The sequence below is a fragment of the Portunus trituberculatus genome, chromosome 50 (genome assembly GCF_017591435.1).
Source record: "Portunus trituberculatus isolate SZX2019 chromosome 50, ASM1759143v1, whole genome shotgun sequence".
In the NCBI taxonomy this organism is placed as follows: Eukaryota; Metazoa; Arthropoda; class Malacostraca; order Decapoda; family Portunidae; genus Portunus; species Portunus trituberculatus.
The window spans coordinates 11,983,893-11,996,392 of NC_059304.1; the positions used below are offsets into that span (position 1 = coordinate 11,983,893).

The 12,500-nt window shown below is 44.4% G+C and overlaps 1 protein-coding gene and 1 long non-coding RNA gene across 2 annotated transcripts in view; one reads left to right on the top strand and one right to left on the bottom strand.

Annotated features, from left to right (window-relative positions):
• Positions 1 to 12,500, bottom strand: part of LOC123499504 (neural proliferation differentiation and control protein 1-like) — a 240,356-nt gene that overhangs the window by 32,137 nt on the left and 195,719 nt on the right. The gene's annotated exons all lie outside the window — the stretch shown is intronic.
• LOC123499506 overlaps positions 1 to 12,500 on the top strand; it is a 68,638-nt gene that overhangs the window by 20,560 nt on the left and 35,578 nt on the right. Inside the window, exon 3 of the long non-coding RNA XR_006673002.1 lies at positions 11,909 to 11,996. This is a non-coding gene — a long non-coding RNA (uncharacterized LOC123499506). The remainder of the gene's footprint in view (positions 1 to 11,908; positions 11,997 to 12,500) is intronic.

Consider the following 12,500-nt stretch of genomic DNA (forward strand, 5'->3'; position numbering starts at 1 on the left):
TGGGGTGTTTATTTTTTATTCAAATTCTAATCAACATTATTACTATTGTTGTTGTTGTTGTTGTTGTTGCTGTTTCTCTTGTTTTCGTTACTGGTGTTGGTAGTGACGCTAGTGGCGATCGTAATGGTATCTACTATCTCGGAGGCTTCCACTTCTCAAAGCAATTAAAATGATGACAGAATGATAGTAACACGATAACTAATATATAACTCATGATGATGGTGATGAAGTTTCCTTATCTGAGCAGTGGTGGTAACAATAGTGATGACTGCGGTACTGAAGAGGAATAGCAATGAGAGGTAATGATGGTGGTGGCGACTACTAGCAAATAACAAGAGAACAACGAAAAAACACCAAAGCTCTAAGTGGTGGTGGTGGTGGTGGCGGTGGTGGTGGCGGTGGAGAAGGCGATAAAGGTGGCGTTCTTGTTGGCAAAGGAGGTCAAACCCTAGCAGGTGTTGGTGTTCATTTGCTTCCTAATCACCAGTGGCGTCTTGTTCCAGGAAGTGGCGGGGGGTTCCTGACGGGGCGCTGCTATAACTGACCAGGGAGGGAAGGAAAGAGAGACAGAGAGAGAGAGGGAGAGAGAGGGAGGGAGACAACAACAAAGGAAAGGGGGAGAGTTGCGAAATAAGGAAAGAGGTACTGGTGATCAAAGTGAAAGAAAAGAATGGTATGGAGGGAAGTGTGAGAAGGAGATCGAGAGAGAGAGAGAGAGAGAGAGAGAGACAATGAGGGAATGGAAAACAGGGGTAGAGACAAGGACCAAGGAAGGGAAAACGAGAAACTTAGATATGCAAAGGAGGAGAAAGGGAAAGTGAAAAGACGGATGAAGTTGTGGAAAGGAAGAAGGGAAGACAAGAAGGATGGGGTGTGAAAAGATAATTGGAGAAGTGGAAGGGAGAGAGGAGGAGGAGGAAAAAAATGAGAAAGGAACATTGGGAGGAATAAGAATTGAGACAGGTTGGGAGAATAGAGAGAGAGAGAGAGAGAGAGAGAGAGAGAGAGAGAGAGCGAGAGAGCGAAAGTAAGTGTGGATGGCGGGATGAGAGAAAGACAAATTACAGAGGGAACAGGAATGAAGGGTTGGAGGGATCATGTTAAAGACCTGGAGACACGGAGAGAGAGAGAGAGAGAGAGAGAGAGAGAGAGAGAGAGAGAGAGAGAGAGAGAGAGAGAGAGAGAGAGAGAGAGAGAGAGAGAGAGAGAGAGAGAGAGAGAAACAAGCACAACTATAACTTCATTACCGGGAGACATACCGATAGGAAAGAGGAGAAGAAGAAAGGGGGGAGGAAAGAAGAAGAAGAAGAAGAAGAAGAAGAGGAAGAAGAGGGAGAAATAGAGGAGGAAGAAGGGGTGTTGGAGGAAAGTGAATCATCCAATTATGCTTTGACCAGTGGCTGACACTCTGCCTGAAGCCGCGTCAGGTGAGCCGCCGCCACTCAGAGAATATTTGAGCCAGTCAGGTGATGGCAGGTGATGGCAGGGCAGTGAGGGAGAGAGAGAGGAGAGAGGGGTTCGTGGGGTGTCCGGTGGTGCCTTTGTCCTCCCTTGTCTCCGCGTCTATCTCTTGTCTGTTAGGAATTTAGTCAAGTTAATTTTGCTCTGTCTGTTTGTCTGTCTGTATCTCTCTCTCTCTCTCTCTCTCTCTCTCTCTCTCTCTCTCTCTCTCTCTCTCTCTCTCTCTCTCTCTCTCTGTTGCCAAATGAGTGGTTCTTTTTAATTGGCTTACGATTAAAGTGAGTTATTTTTCATAATGTTTGAGGCAGTTCGTTGTTCTGTCTGTCTTTTTGCTTGTCTTTGTTTATTTGTTCGTGCATTTTTTGGTTACTAAGTTAATGCAATTTTGTCTTATCTCTTTGTTAGTAGTTTTGTAAGCATTTTTTTCTCAATTCTCTGTGCGTTCTTTTGTCTATTTGTTTGTGTATCTGAATTTTTTTTGTAAGGAATTTAAAGATTTATCATAATTTGTCTCTTCTTTGTATGAATCTCTGTCTATCTGTTTACTAGTCTGTCTGTCTGTCTTTCTGTCTGTCCGCCTATCTGTCATTTTATCTGGCGGTGAGTTAATGAGTTTCGCAGTGCCTTTGTCTCTGCTTCTCTCTGTCTGTTAGCGTGTTAGCAATCTAGGTAATTTTCCTAGCGTCTGAGTCTGTCTCTCGTGCTCTGTCTGCCTGTCCGTCACCAATTTAGTGAGTTAATCAGCATATTCTTTCTCTTTCCTTTCGTTCTTGTGTGCATTTCCATTTATTTCGTTGTAAGTTCATTTCCTTCGTCTTTATTACATTTTATTTCATGTTTTTTTTGTGTATACCTTTTTTGAATGTTCCGCTTCTCTATTTTTGTTACTCAGGCATCTTTTTCTTCCTTTTTCTTTCTTATTTCGCTTGATTTCCTGCACATTTCGAGTACGTACGTAAAAGCCAACATTAACATCACCACTTCTTTTCTGTGGCCTTCCAAGTAAGTCAGTCAGTCATCACAGAGAGTGCACAGGAGGAGGAGGAGGAGGAGGAGGAGGAGGAGGAGGAGGAAGAGGAGGAGGAGGAGGAGGAGGAGGAGGAAGAGGAGTAGGTGGAGGAGAAACGTGTAACCTTGAGAGAGAGAGAGAGAGAGAGAGAGAGAGAGAGAGAGAGAGAGAGAGAGAGAGAGAGAGAGAGAGAGAGAGAGAGAGAGAGAGAGAGAGAGAAATTCCAGAAAGACAACTCAATTTCGACCTTATAACTTGGTCTGACCTTTAGCTACGAGGAGGAGAAGGAGGAGGAGAAGGAGGAAGGGGAAGAGGAGGAAGAGCAAAGGGGGGGGGTAACTCGCTCAAGCAGACTTAAAGTTGGTTAATATCGAAGGTAAAATCCTGTACCTCCTTTCCTTGCGGCCATGTTTTGTCGAAGAGCGCAGGCGAGGAGGTGCTATGGGGGGTGGGAAGGGAGAGAAGTAAGAGAGGGGTGTAACTAGGCATGGGGTTTGGGGCAAAAGCTGGGGGGAGAGAGAGAGAGAGAGAGAGAGAGAGAGAGAGAGAGAGAGAGAGAGAGAGAGAGAGAGAGAGATGCGGGCTGATTTATGTATTGTGAACCATAAACTGTGGGCAGCAGGTGGTGTTGAGAGAGAGAGAGAGAGAGAGAGAGAGAGAGAGAGAGAGAGAGAGGGAGAGTTAAATATACGCTTATCTCCTTGGGCTATGTCATTGTTAATTTCATGGCGATAAACACACACACACACACACACACACACACACACACACACACACACACACACACACACACACAAACCGCGTAGTGTAGTGGTTAGCACGCTCGACTCACAATCGAGAGGCCCCGGGTTCGAGTCCCAGGAAGCGGCGAGGCAAATGGGCAAGGCTCTTAATGTGTAACCCCTGTTCACCTAGGTCCTAGCAGTAAATAGGTACGGGTTGTAACTCGAGGGGTTGTGGCCTCGCTTTCCTGGTGTGTGGAGTGTGTTGTGGTCTCAGTCCTACCCGAAGATCGGCTTATGAGGTCTGAGCTGGGGAAGACTGGCTGGGTGACCAGAAGACGACCGTGGTGAATTACAAACACACACACACACACACACACACACACACACACACACACACACACACACACACACACTCACGTAGCATCCTGGTGAGCACAACCTTGTTTTCCATGTTTCAATTATACCATGTCTTATGACATGAGGAAAATAACCAACTTAAGAGCCCCACTAACCTAGTCTGACGAGGAGGGAGAGGAAGAGGAGGAAAAGGATGGAGGGGAGAAGCGGGAACAGGAGGAGGATGAGGAGTTGTGAGTGCCGAGCAAAGGAGGGCAATTACTGAGTCTTCCAGAAGTAATCCGGACACCTCCTCGCAGTTACCCTTTCCTGCTAAAACAGAGGCGTCTTTCCCAGAGGTGCAAGAAAGAGAGAGAGAGAGAGAGAGAGAGAGAGAGAGAGAGAGAGAGAGAGAGAGAGAGAGAGAGAGAGAGAGAGAGAAGGAAGGTCACTCGGTTTCCTTCCCTTCACCACCGCCTTGCGTGGAGAGTGAGGGAAGTGTGACGAGTGTTTTTCTTTTCCCTTTTGACTCGTTGCTGTTACTTTGATTATCATTAATTAGGTGAGGGAAAAGAATAGAGAGAGAGAGAGAGAGAGAGAGAGAGAGAGAGAGAGAGAGAGAGAGAGAGAGAGAGAGAGAGAGAGAGAGAGAGAGAGAGAGAGAGAGAGAGAGAGAGAGAGTCTGCACATGTTTTTTCCTGGAATTTTCAAATGAGAAAGAGGAAAAAAAATGACCATACTGTGTTGGGTTTGAATATTTATCACTACAGCTTTGTAAATGAGCACGCAACGCACTCAAAACACACACACACACACACACACACACACACACACACACACACACACACACACACACACACACACACACACACACTCTCTCTCTCTCTCTCTCTCTCTCTCTCTCTCTCTCTCTCTCTCGGCTCCTAAACCCTGCCTTGATTCTCTGCCATCGTGTGTTTTGTGGGATGAACTGGATTTCCTTTAGGCTTATTACGTGATCCAATTGCTTTCGGCACCTCCTTTGTCGCTGAGGCGTGGAAGGCAAGGGAATGGGTGGGTACTTAGGGGGACGTCGGGGTGAGGAGAGAGGGAGTGGAGGGAACCAGACTCGTATTAGCTCCTAGTGTGTATTTAGCCTCGGAACACAGGAATAAACGTTACTGGGAGTTGGTGCTTTGTGGAGTTTGGGGAACGGGAAGGTACTTTGTATGTGTGTGTGTGTGTGTGTGTGTGTGTGTTTGTTGGGTGTTTGTTATGGTTACTTTTCATTGCTATTTTTCGTTGTTTTCCTTTATTTTCTTACTTCTTTATTTTTTTCCATCCTTCCTTCCTTCCCTACTTTTATCGTTCCTCCTCCTTTTACTTTTTCTTTTCCCTGTGCTTCCTTTTTCCTTTCGGTTTTGTCTTTTATTTTTATTTTCCTTTCTGTTCTTTTCGCTGTTGCTTTTGTTCTTGCTTTTTTTTTTGTCTTCTCTCCAATTTTCTCCTCCTCCTCCTCCTCCTCCTCCTCCTCCTCTTCCTATATTTTTCACTTTCCCAACACGAACCACTTCAGAATAGGAAACTTTTTATAAACTTTTGAATTAAAGAATAACAATTATGATGTTTTATCTCTAGTTTATCTTTTTTTGTGTTATTTGACCAACCTCCCCTCCACACACACACACACACACACACACACACACACACACACACACACACACACACACACACACACACACACACACACACACGGACAGACGTTTAGATAAGTTTAGGAGATGAATAGAAAAAAATAATGAAGGGTCTCTGAAGCAGCAAGGGATTAATTAGGACTTCAATCAGCTAAGACAAATGAAGGATAACGAGTGATCTTCGGGAGGCTTCAAATATCGAGGGTCCTGCTGCCAAAACATGGATGCTGGAGTGACTAAAACTGCGCACCAGCTTTGTCATTTTCTTCTTCTTCTTCTTCTTCTTCTTCTTCTTCTTCTTCTTCTTCTTCTTCTTCTTCTTCTTCTTCTTCTTCTTCTTCTTCTTCTTCTTCTTCTTCTTCTTCTTCTTTTTCTTCTTCTCTTTCTATTGCTGTTTTTCGTTGTTTTTCCTCTTCGTTAGCGTCTCTGTCCTTTTTCTCCTATTTGTTTTTTTTTCTTGTTTTTTTTTCCTTGTTCTTGTTCCTCTGGTTCTTGTTCATCTTGGTCATCTTTTTTTTGTCTTTGTCTTCGATATCATCTACTTTTTTTCTTCCACCACCACCACCACCTCCTCCTCCTCCTCCTCCTCCTCCTCCTCCTCACAATACAAAACAGTTACAAACTCTCTATTATATCATCTCATCTCTTTATCATGTATTTCAAAGTTACATCTCTGAATAGTTATGCAAGGAGTTAAGGGTCTGTTACTGTTTAGTTATCCCGTTTAATTCAATGTAGTTCTGTTATTCCTGTTAATCTCTTCTTCCCAGTCTTTCTTTTACTGCTAATTACACATTTTTCCTACCTTTTCCATTTTTTTTTCCTGAGTCTGTGAGGATTCAAAACAGGCGTCTTTATATTCCGTGCAGTGCGTAGTGAAAAGAAGGAGTGAAGAGTAAGAGTAAAGGAGAAGAAAGTAGGACGATTTATCAGCGCTAGGGAATCTTTTTTGCGACAAGTTTCGTATTTCCAACAAAACTAAACTGCAAAGAAACACGAACACTTGATTCCTTTCTCAGTTTTGCCGTTTACCTTTCACTAGATATTCTCGTCTCCTGTCTATCTATTTTTTTTCCCCTTGATACAGCTTGACTTTTGTGGAGAATTGTTGAGCTATTACTATTGCTGCCTTTATCATCACCATCGCCGTCACCATCATCGTCATCACCATTACGGTCCCAATGATTACCTTTTCAAGAACGCCGCGTAGTTGTTAGATAAAAGCTTCGGTCTGCAATATTACTGCTCCTGACGCGCGTTTTCTGTGACTGCCTGCCTGTTGGAGGAGGAGGAGGAGGAGGAGGAGGAGGAGGAGGAGGAGGAGGAAAAGGAGAAGGATGAAGGAAGAGGAAGAGGAGGAGGAGGAGGAGAAGGATGAAAGAGAAGAGGAGGAGGAGGAGGAGGAAGAGGTGGAGGTGTAAGACGTGAGTGTTTGCTTATAGGGTATATTTGGTTTTAGGTTTTCTCTCTCTCTCTCTCTCTCTCTCTCTCTCTCTCTCTCTCTCTCTCTCTCTCTCTCTCTCTCTCTCTCTCTCATATCTATCGCTTTTCCGTAAATCACATTAACTTTTACACTTTCATCCCTTCTTAATGTCAAATTCTCCTTTTTTTCTTTGTCCTGTCACTTCTCCTCCTCCTCCTCCTCCTCCTCCTCCTCCTCCTTTTCTCCTGAACGTCATCTCATCTTCAGCACTCAAGTAATAGTGTCGGTCAGTCCCTCCTGCCATTCTCCTTATTCCTCCTCCTCCTCCTCCTCCTCCTCCTCCTCCTCCTTCTCCTTCTCCTCCTCCTCCTTCTCCTTCTTCTCCTCGTTCCCCTCGTTCTCCTCATCTTTCCTCACTTCCTTTTTCTGCACTTTGAAATTTTCCCTTCCTTATTGACTTCTTTCTGTCACCTCTTCCTCCTCCTCCTCCTCCTCCTCTTCCTGCTCTTCCTCCTCCTTTCCGTCACCAAATTCTTGTGAAAGTTGAGAAAAAGAGCAAGAATTTTAAGATTTAGACGTGCTAAAATTCAGATTTGGTAGAGAAAGGGCATATGTACGAAGCAAAGTGAAAGAGAGAGAGAGAGAGAGAGAGAGAGAGAGAGAGAGAGAGAGAGAGAGAGAGAGAGAGAGAGAGAGAGTAGCAATTACTTTTCTTCAGGATTAGGAACAACTCTCTCTCAAAACGACATCCATCAAATATATGACGTTTTTTTTTTTTTGTCCTTTTTGGCGTCTTCTGTTTTCTTTCTTCTTTTTTTGTACGAGTTAGTCTGAAATGAGGCGTCGATCATTTTCACACACCTCCTCCTCTTCCTTCTCCTTCTTTCTCCTCTTCCTTTTTTTTTTTTTTTCAAACTTCTCCTACTCTCTCTGTTTTCCTCATCTTAATCTTTCATACCCTCCATTTCCTTCTTCCTTCTCCTTCTGCTTTTCCCTCTCGTCTTCTTTCCTCTTCCTTCTTCTCTTTTTTCTCCTCTTCCTCCTTTCTTCATATCCCTCCTTCTCCCTCTACTTCTCCCACACTCTGTCTTCCTCCTCCTCCTCTTCTTCTTTCATACCCTCCACCTCATTCTTTCTTCCCCTTTTACTTTTCCCTCTACTCTTCTTCCTCTTCCTACTCTTCCTCCTTCTTCTACATGCTAATCTCCCTTTCTTTCCTTCATTCTCTTTCCCTTTGCTTATCTTCTCCCATATCCTCCATCTCTCCTACCTCCTCCTCCTCCTACTCTTCCTCCTCCACCTCGTCCTTTTCAAAATTGACGGATAATTAAGAGGAAAAGACCTGACAGGGAAATGGGTTCAGAATTGCATCCCGCCAATAAGGAAGAAGCTCGGCGACTCGTGAAGTTGCTCCCCTCTAGAAGCCGCCACGAGTTCCCAGCTTGTGCAAACTTCCTGCCACGAAGTTTATTCTGCATACCCCGCTGAAGAGTACGAGGGACCAGAGAGAGAGAGAGAGAGAGAGAGAGAGAGAGAGAGAGAGAGAGAGAGAGAGAGAGAGAGAGAGAGAGAGAGAGAGAGAGAGAGAGAGACACACACACACACACACACACACACACGCGCGCGCCCGATAGCTCAGTGGTTAGAGCGCTGGCTTCACAAGCCAGAAGACCGGGTTCGATTCCCCGGCCGGGTGGAGATATTTGGGTGTGTCTCCTTTCACGTGTAGCCCCTGTTCACCTAGCAGTGAGTAGGTACGGGATGTAAATCGAGGAGTTGTGACCTTGTCCCGGTGTGTGGTGTGTGCCTGGTCTCAGGCCTATCCGAAGATCGGAAATAATGAGCTCTGAGCTCGTTCCGTAGGGTAACGTCTGGCTGTGTCGTCAGAGACTGCAGCAGATCATACAGTGAAACAGTGAAACAGTGAAACACACACACACACACACACACACACACACACACACACACACACACACACACACACACACACACACACACACCAAAGTGCAAAAACAGGAACTTAATACAACTTTAATTTCATCTTACTACGCCATTTCTCTCTCTCTCTCTCTCTCTCTCTCTCTCTCTCTCTCTCTCTCTCTCTCTCTCTCTCTCTCTCTCTCTCTCTCTCTCTCTCTCTCTCTCTCTCTCTCTCTCTCTCTCTCTCTCTCTCTCTCTCTCCCTTTTATATATTTTTTGGCATTTTCATTTCATTATTTACAATACTGATGCGCACATTTTTTCCCTCTTTTTTTCATATCCCCGTGGGCTGAAAAAACGTAAATAGAGCTTTATCGCTTGTAGGTGTGCAGGGGTGGACTTTTGGCAGGGGATGTGGAGAGAGAAGCGAGGGGAAGAGGAAGATAAGGGCGGAAGGGGAATACTTGAAGTGGAGATAGAAGAGGGGAATGCTGTATGTACGTGTGTGTGTGTGTGTGTGTGTGTGTGTGTGTGTGTGTGTGTGTGTGTGTGTGTGTGTGTGTGTGTGTGTGTGTGTTGGGAGGTTAGGGGAGTTAGCAATTGCCTGATATTCCCCGATAACCAGTTTGTGGAAAAAATACGAAGGAATGGAAAAGTGTTGTGGTATGAGAGAGAGAGAGAGAGAGAGAGAGAGAGAGAGAGAGAGAGAGAGAGAGAGAGAGAGAGAGAGAGAGAGAGAGAGAGAGAGAGAGAGAGAGAGAGAGAGAGAGAGAGAGAGAGAGAATACATGCATAATCATACATATACACATACCAACAAGGAAATATTTAATACGAAAATCCGTGTTCGTGTGTGTGTGTGTGTGTGTGTGTGTGTGTGTGTGTGTGTGTGTGTGTGTGTGTGTGCGTGTGTGCGCGTGTGCGTGTATGCGTACGTACAGGTATAAGCTCGCGTGCAGGGAAAAGAGATGAACAAAAAAATTGGAGTAATACAAAAACGTAATTCACGATATTTTCTTCATTATATTTACAGGAAAAAAAATGAAATTGGGCTTTAAGTTCACTCTAACGTACTCATTGGACGAGAGAGAGAGAGAGAGAGAGAGAGAGAGAGAGAGAGAGAGAGAGAGAGAGAGAGAGAGAGGTGTGTTTGTATCCGCAGTACAACAAAAAAAATCCTGCCAGATGGGAGGGGAGAGTAGAGAAGGGAACTGAGGAGACACCCGGGAGCCAGGTGATGTCCTTTTAGGTGTTGATCAAAAGCTAATGTCTCTCTCTCTCTCTCTCTCTCTCTCTCTCTCTCTCTCTCTCTCTCTCATATTCGTAAAAAAAAAAAAAAAAAACTGGTGTTGCGTTGGGTTGCGTTACGAATGATGTGATTTTCCGCTGGCGTGTCCTGGAGGTAATTGTTCCGCCGAGCGACAACGTGTCGGCTCAACCTAATGCACATCAGACGCACACGACCTGCCCCGGTAATGCTGAAGGAAACAAAGCCGGCCAAAATGAGCTCCCAGTTTCATACGCACACTATCCTTTGTATTTCTGTTTCTTCTTTTTTTTTTTTTAAGGTTTGGTGATAGTGGTTGTGGTAGTGATAATAGTAATGGTAAACTCTCGCAAGAATGCAACAAAAGAGATAAAGTACAGAAAATGAAAAAAAACGATTAAAAAGAATGCGCGGTACAGCAGTAGTTGTACGTGGTATCTTTTGTACTTCAAGTTTCTGTTGTGGAAGTAATCTTTATTCCACTTACGTATATTTTTTATCCAGACAGGTATGTTGAAGCTCCGATAAGTTAGCGAATAACTAGCAAATGATAGAGTGAGTGCCAAAGATTTATTTTAAGGAAGAACTGTTTTGCTGGTGAAGTAACCTAATCACATTTTTTTTTTCGTTTTACAAATTTCACTCTTAAAATACAAAGCGTTGAGCGAATTCAACGGAGTAAATAAGACCTAATTGTGTTGCATGAGTAGTGAAATGATTTTAAAATCCTTTGATGACGAAAAGTATCTGTAACTCCATGAAATTGTCGAATGATATCTAGAAAATAATGAAATTAATGTCGTGGTACTGAGAGATGGTGTCGATTTAGTAAGAAAATGCTTATCTTTATTTTACTTTCTATTTTAAAGTGAAAGAGGGGTGCTGTTATGTGGAAGAGTGTTGAGGTCACACAGCGATAAGACAAAGAAAGCTGCTTGGTGACTGAGATTGTTAAGAATGCACCACAAAGCTGATTAAAACAACTGCCACGTGTTGGGGGTCGAACTCGCAACGCCGTACTAAAGCGTCACGTTGTCTTCCAAGAGAGCAGATGACAATGTGTGTCTCTCTGGATTATAGTTGCGAAAAAGAGCGGCACCGATTCCTCAGCTCGCCACTGCAGCGCTCACGTGTTTGTCGTGTTGCTATCTCGGACCGAGGAGCGCAAGACTAAGTGGCGTGTCACGAGTGGAGTCTGATGTGGGTTTAGTGTTGTTGTAATGGCATTTTTGTGCAAAAGTTATGGCGGATGAAACCATGCATTCTTTCTTTTCTTGTTTTCTCTTTTCCTTTTTCTTCTCTCTCTTCGCTGCATCGTTGCGTGACTTTCAGTATACAATTATTTCAAGCTCCAAGCAATTGTAATGCCTGAACATTTTCCATGAAGGTTAAAAGTCAAATATTTCCTTTGCTTATTTGCTTCTTGCGTGTTTGTTATCTTTAATGTCTTGCTCGGCAGATGCAATGTTTTCAGAGCTGCGATTCTCATTACTGCCTCTTCTGAAGTCGATATTTTGATCAGTTTAGGCATTATAGCATGAATAGTTTGTTAAGTATCATTAGACTGTCACACAAAGTAAGAGACAGACAGGCAGACAGGCAGGTAGACAGACAGACAGACAGACAGACATATCTTGAGACCAGCAAGGAATTAAAGAAAAGGGAGATAAACAGACAAACAAACAGATAGGCAAACACACACACACACACACACACACACACACACACACACACACACACACACACACACACACACACACACACACACACACACACACACACACACACACACACACACACACACACACACACACACACACACACACACACACACACAGACACGATTGACGCTCACTTGAATGAATCTGGATCTATTCAGCACCATTCACATCCTCGGCTTTACCTTTTGAAGTATTGAATCGTTCTTTTTTTTTTCCTTCCCCTTCTCAAACTCTGAAACCTCTCGCCTGCTTACAATCGACAGCGTCAGGTGAGTGAGTGGCTGCCTGGGGTACCTTTATAGCTTCAAAACCTCACCTTTTATCATGCAGTGCCTCAAATTTTACCTTATTCTCACTTCCATTCTCCCCGACAGTGCTGAAATCGATCTGTGTTTATCTCCAAGGCTGTGGGGGAAGAGGAAGTCAAAGGGAGCTTCAAATGGCTGAGGGAGGGCTGAATAGGTGAGTTTCCTTTACATATCAGGTCAGAAATCACCACAGAAATCACTATACACGTCACCAGCCAACATCATCCGTCTTCACTATATGTAAAACCTGTATTTCACCATATTTTCACTACATCCCAGTCAACCTTCGTTTGCGTGTGGCTCTCAAACGACATTTCCTCTCTCATCACTTGGCCGCCGTCCCTTGCCGTCGTCCCCTCGTCAGTGGCCCTCAAAGTCACTTATTCAGCCCTCAGCCTCTCTCGCTCGCCCCTTCCCTCCCTCTCCCGACTGACCGATCGCGCGGGAAACGAGATAGTCAATACCCCAGCGTGACGCCACGGGTGTAAACAACAGGGAGTGTGCCCATCGCTCGGCCTCACTCAAGCCTTCCCTGTATGCTCCTCTTAATCCTATCCCCTCTACCTGACAAGCCAAGTCTTCGCACCAATGCACTCTCTTTACATCTGCCTGCTCTTCCGTTTATGTTTACCGTCTCCATCTTCTCTTCTTCCACTCT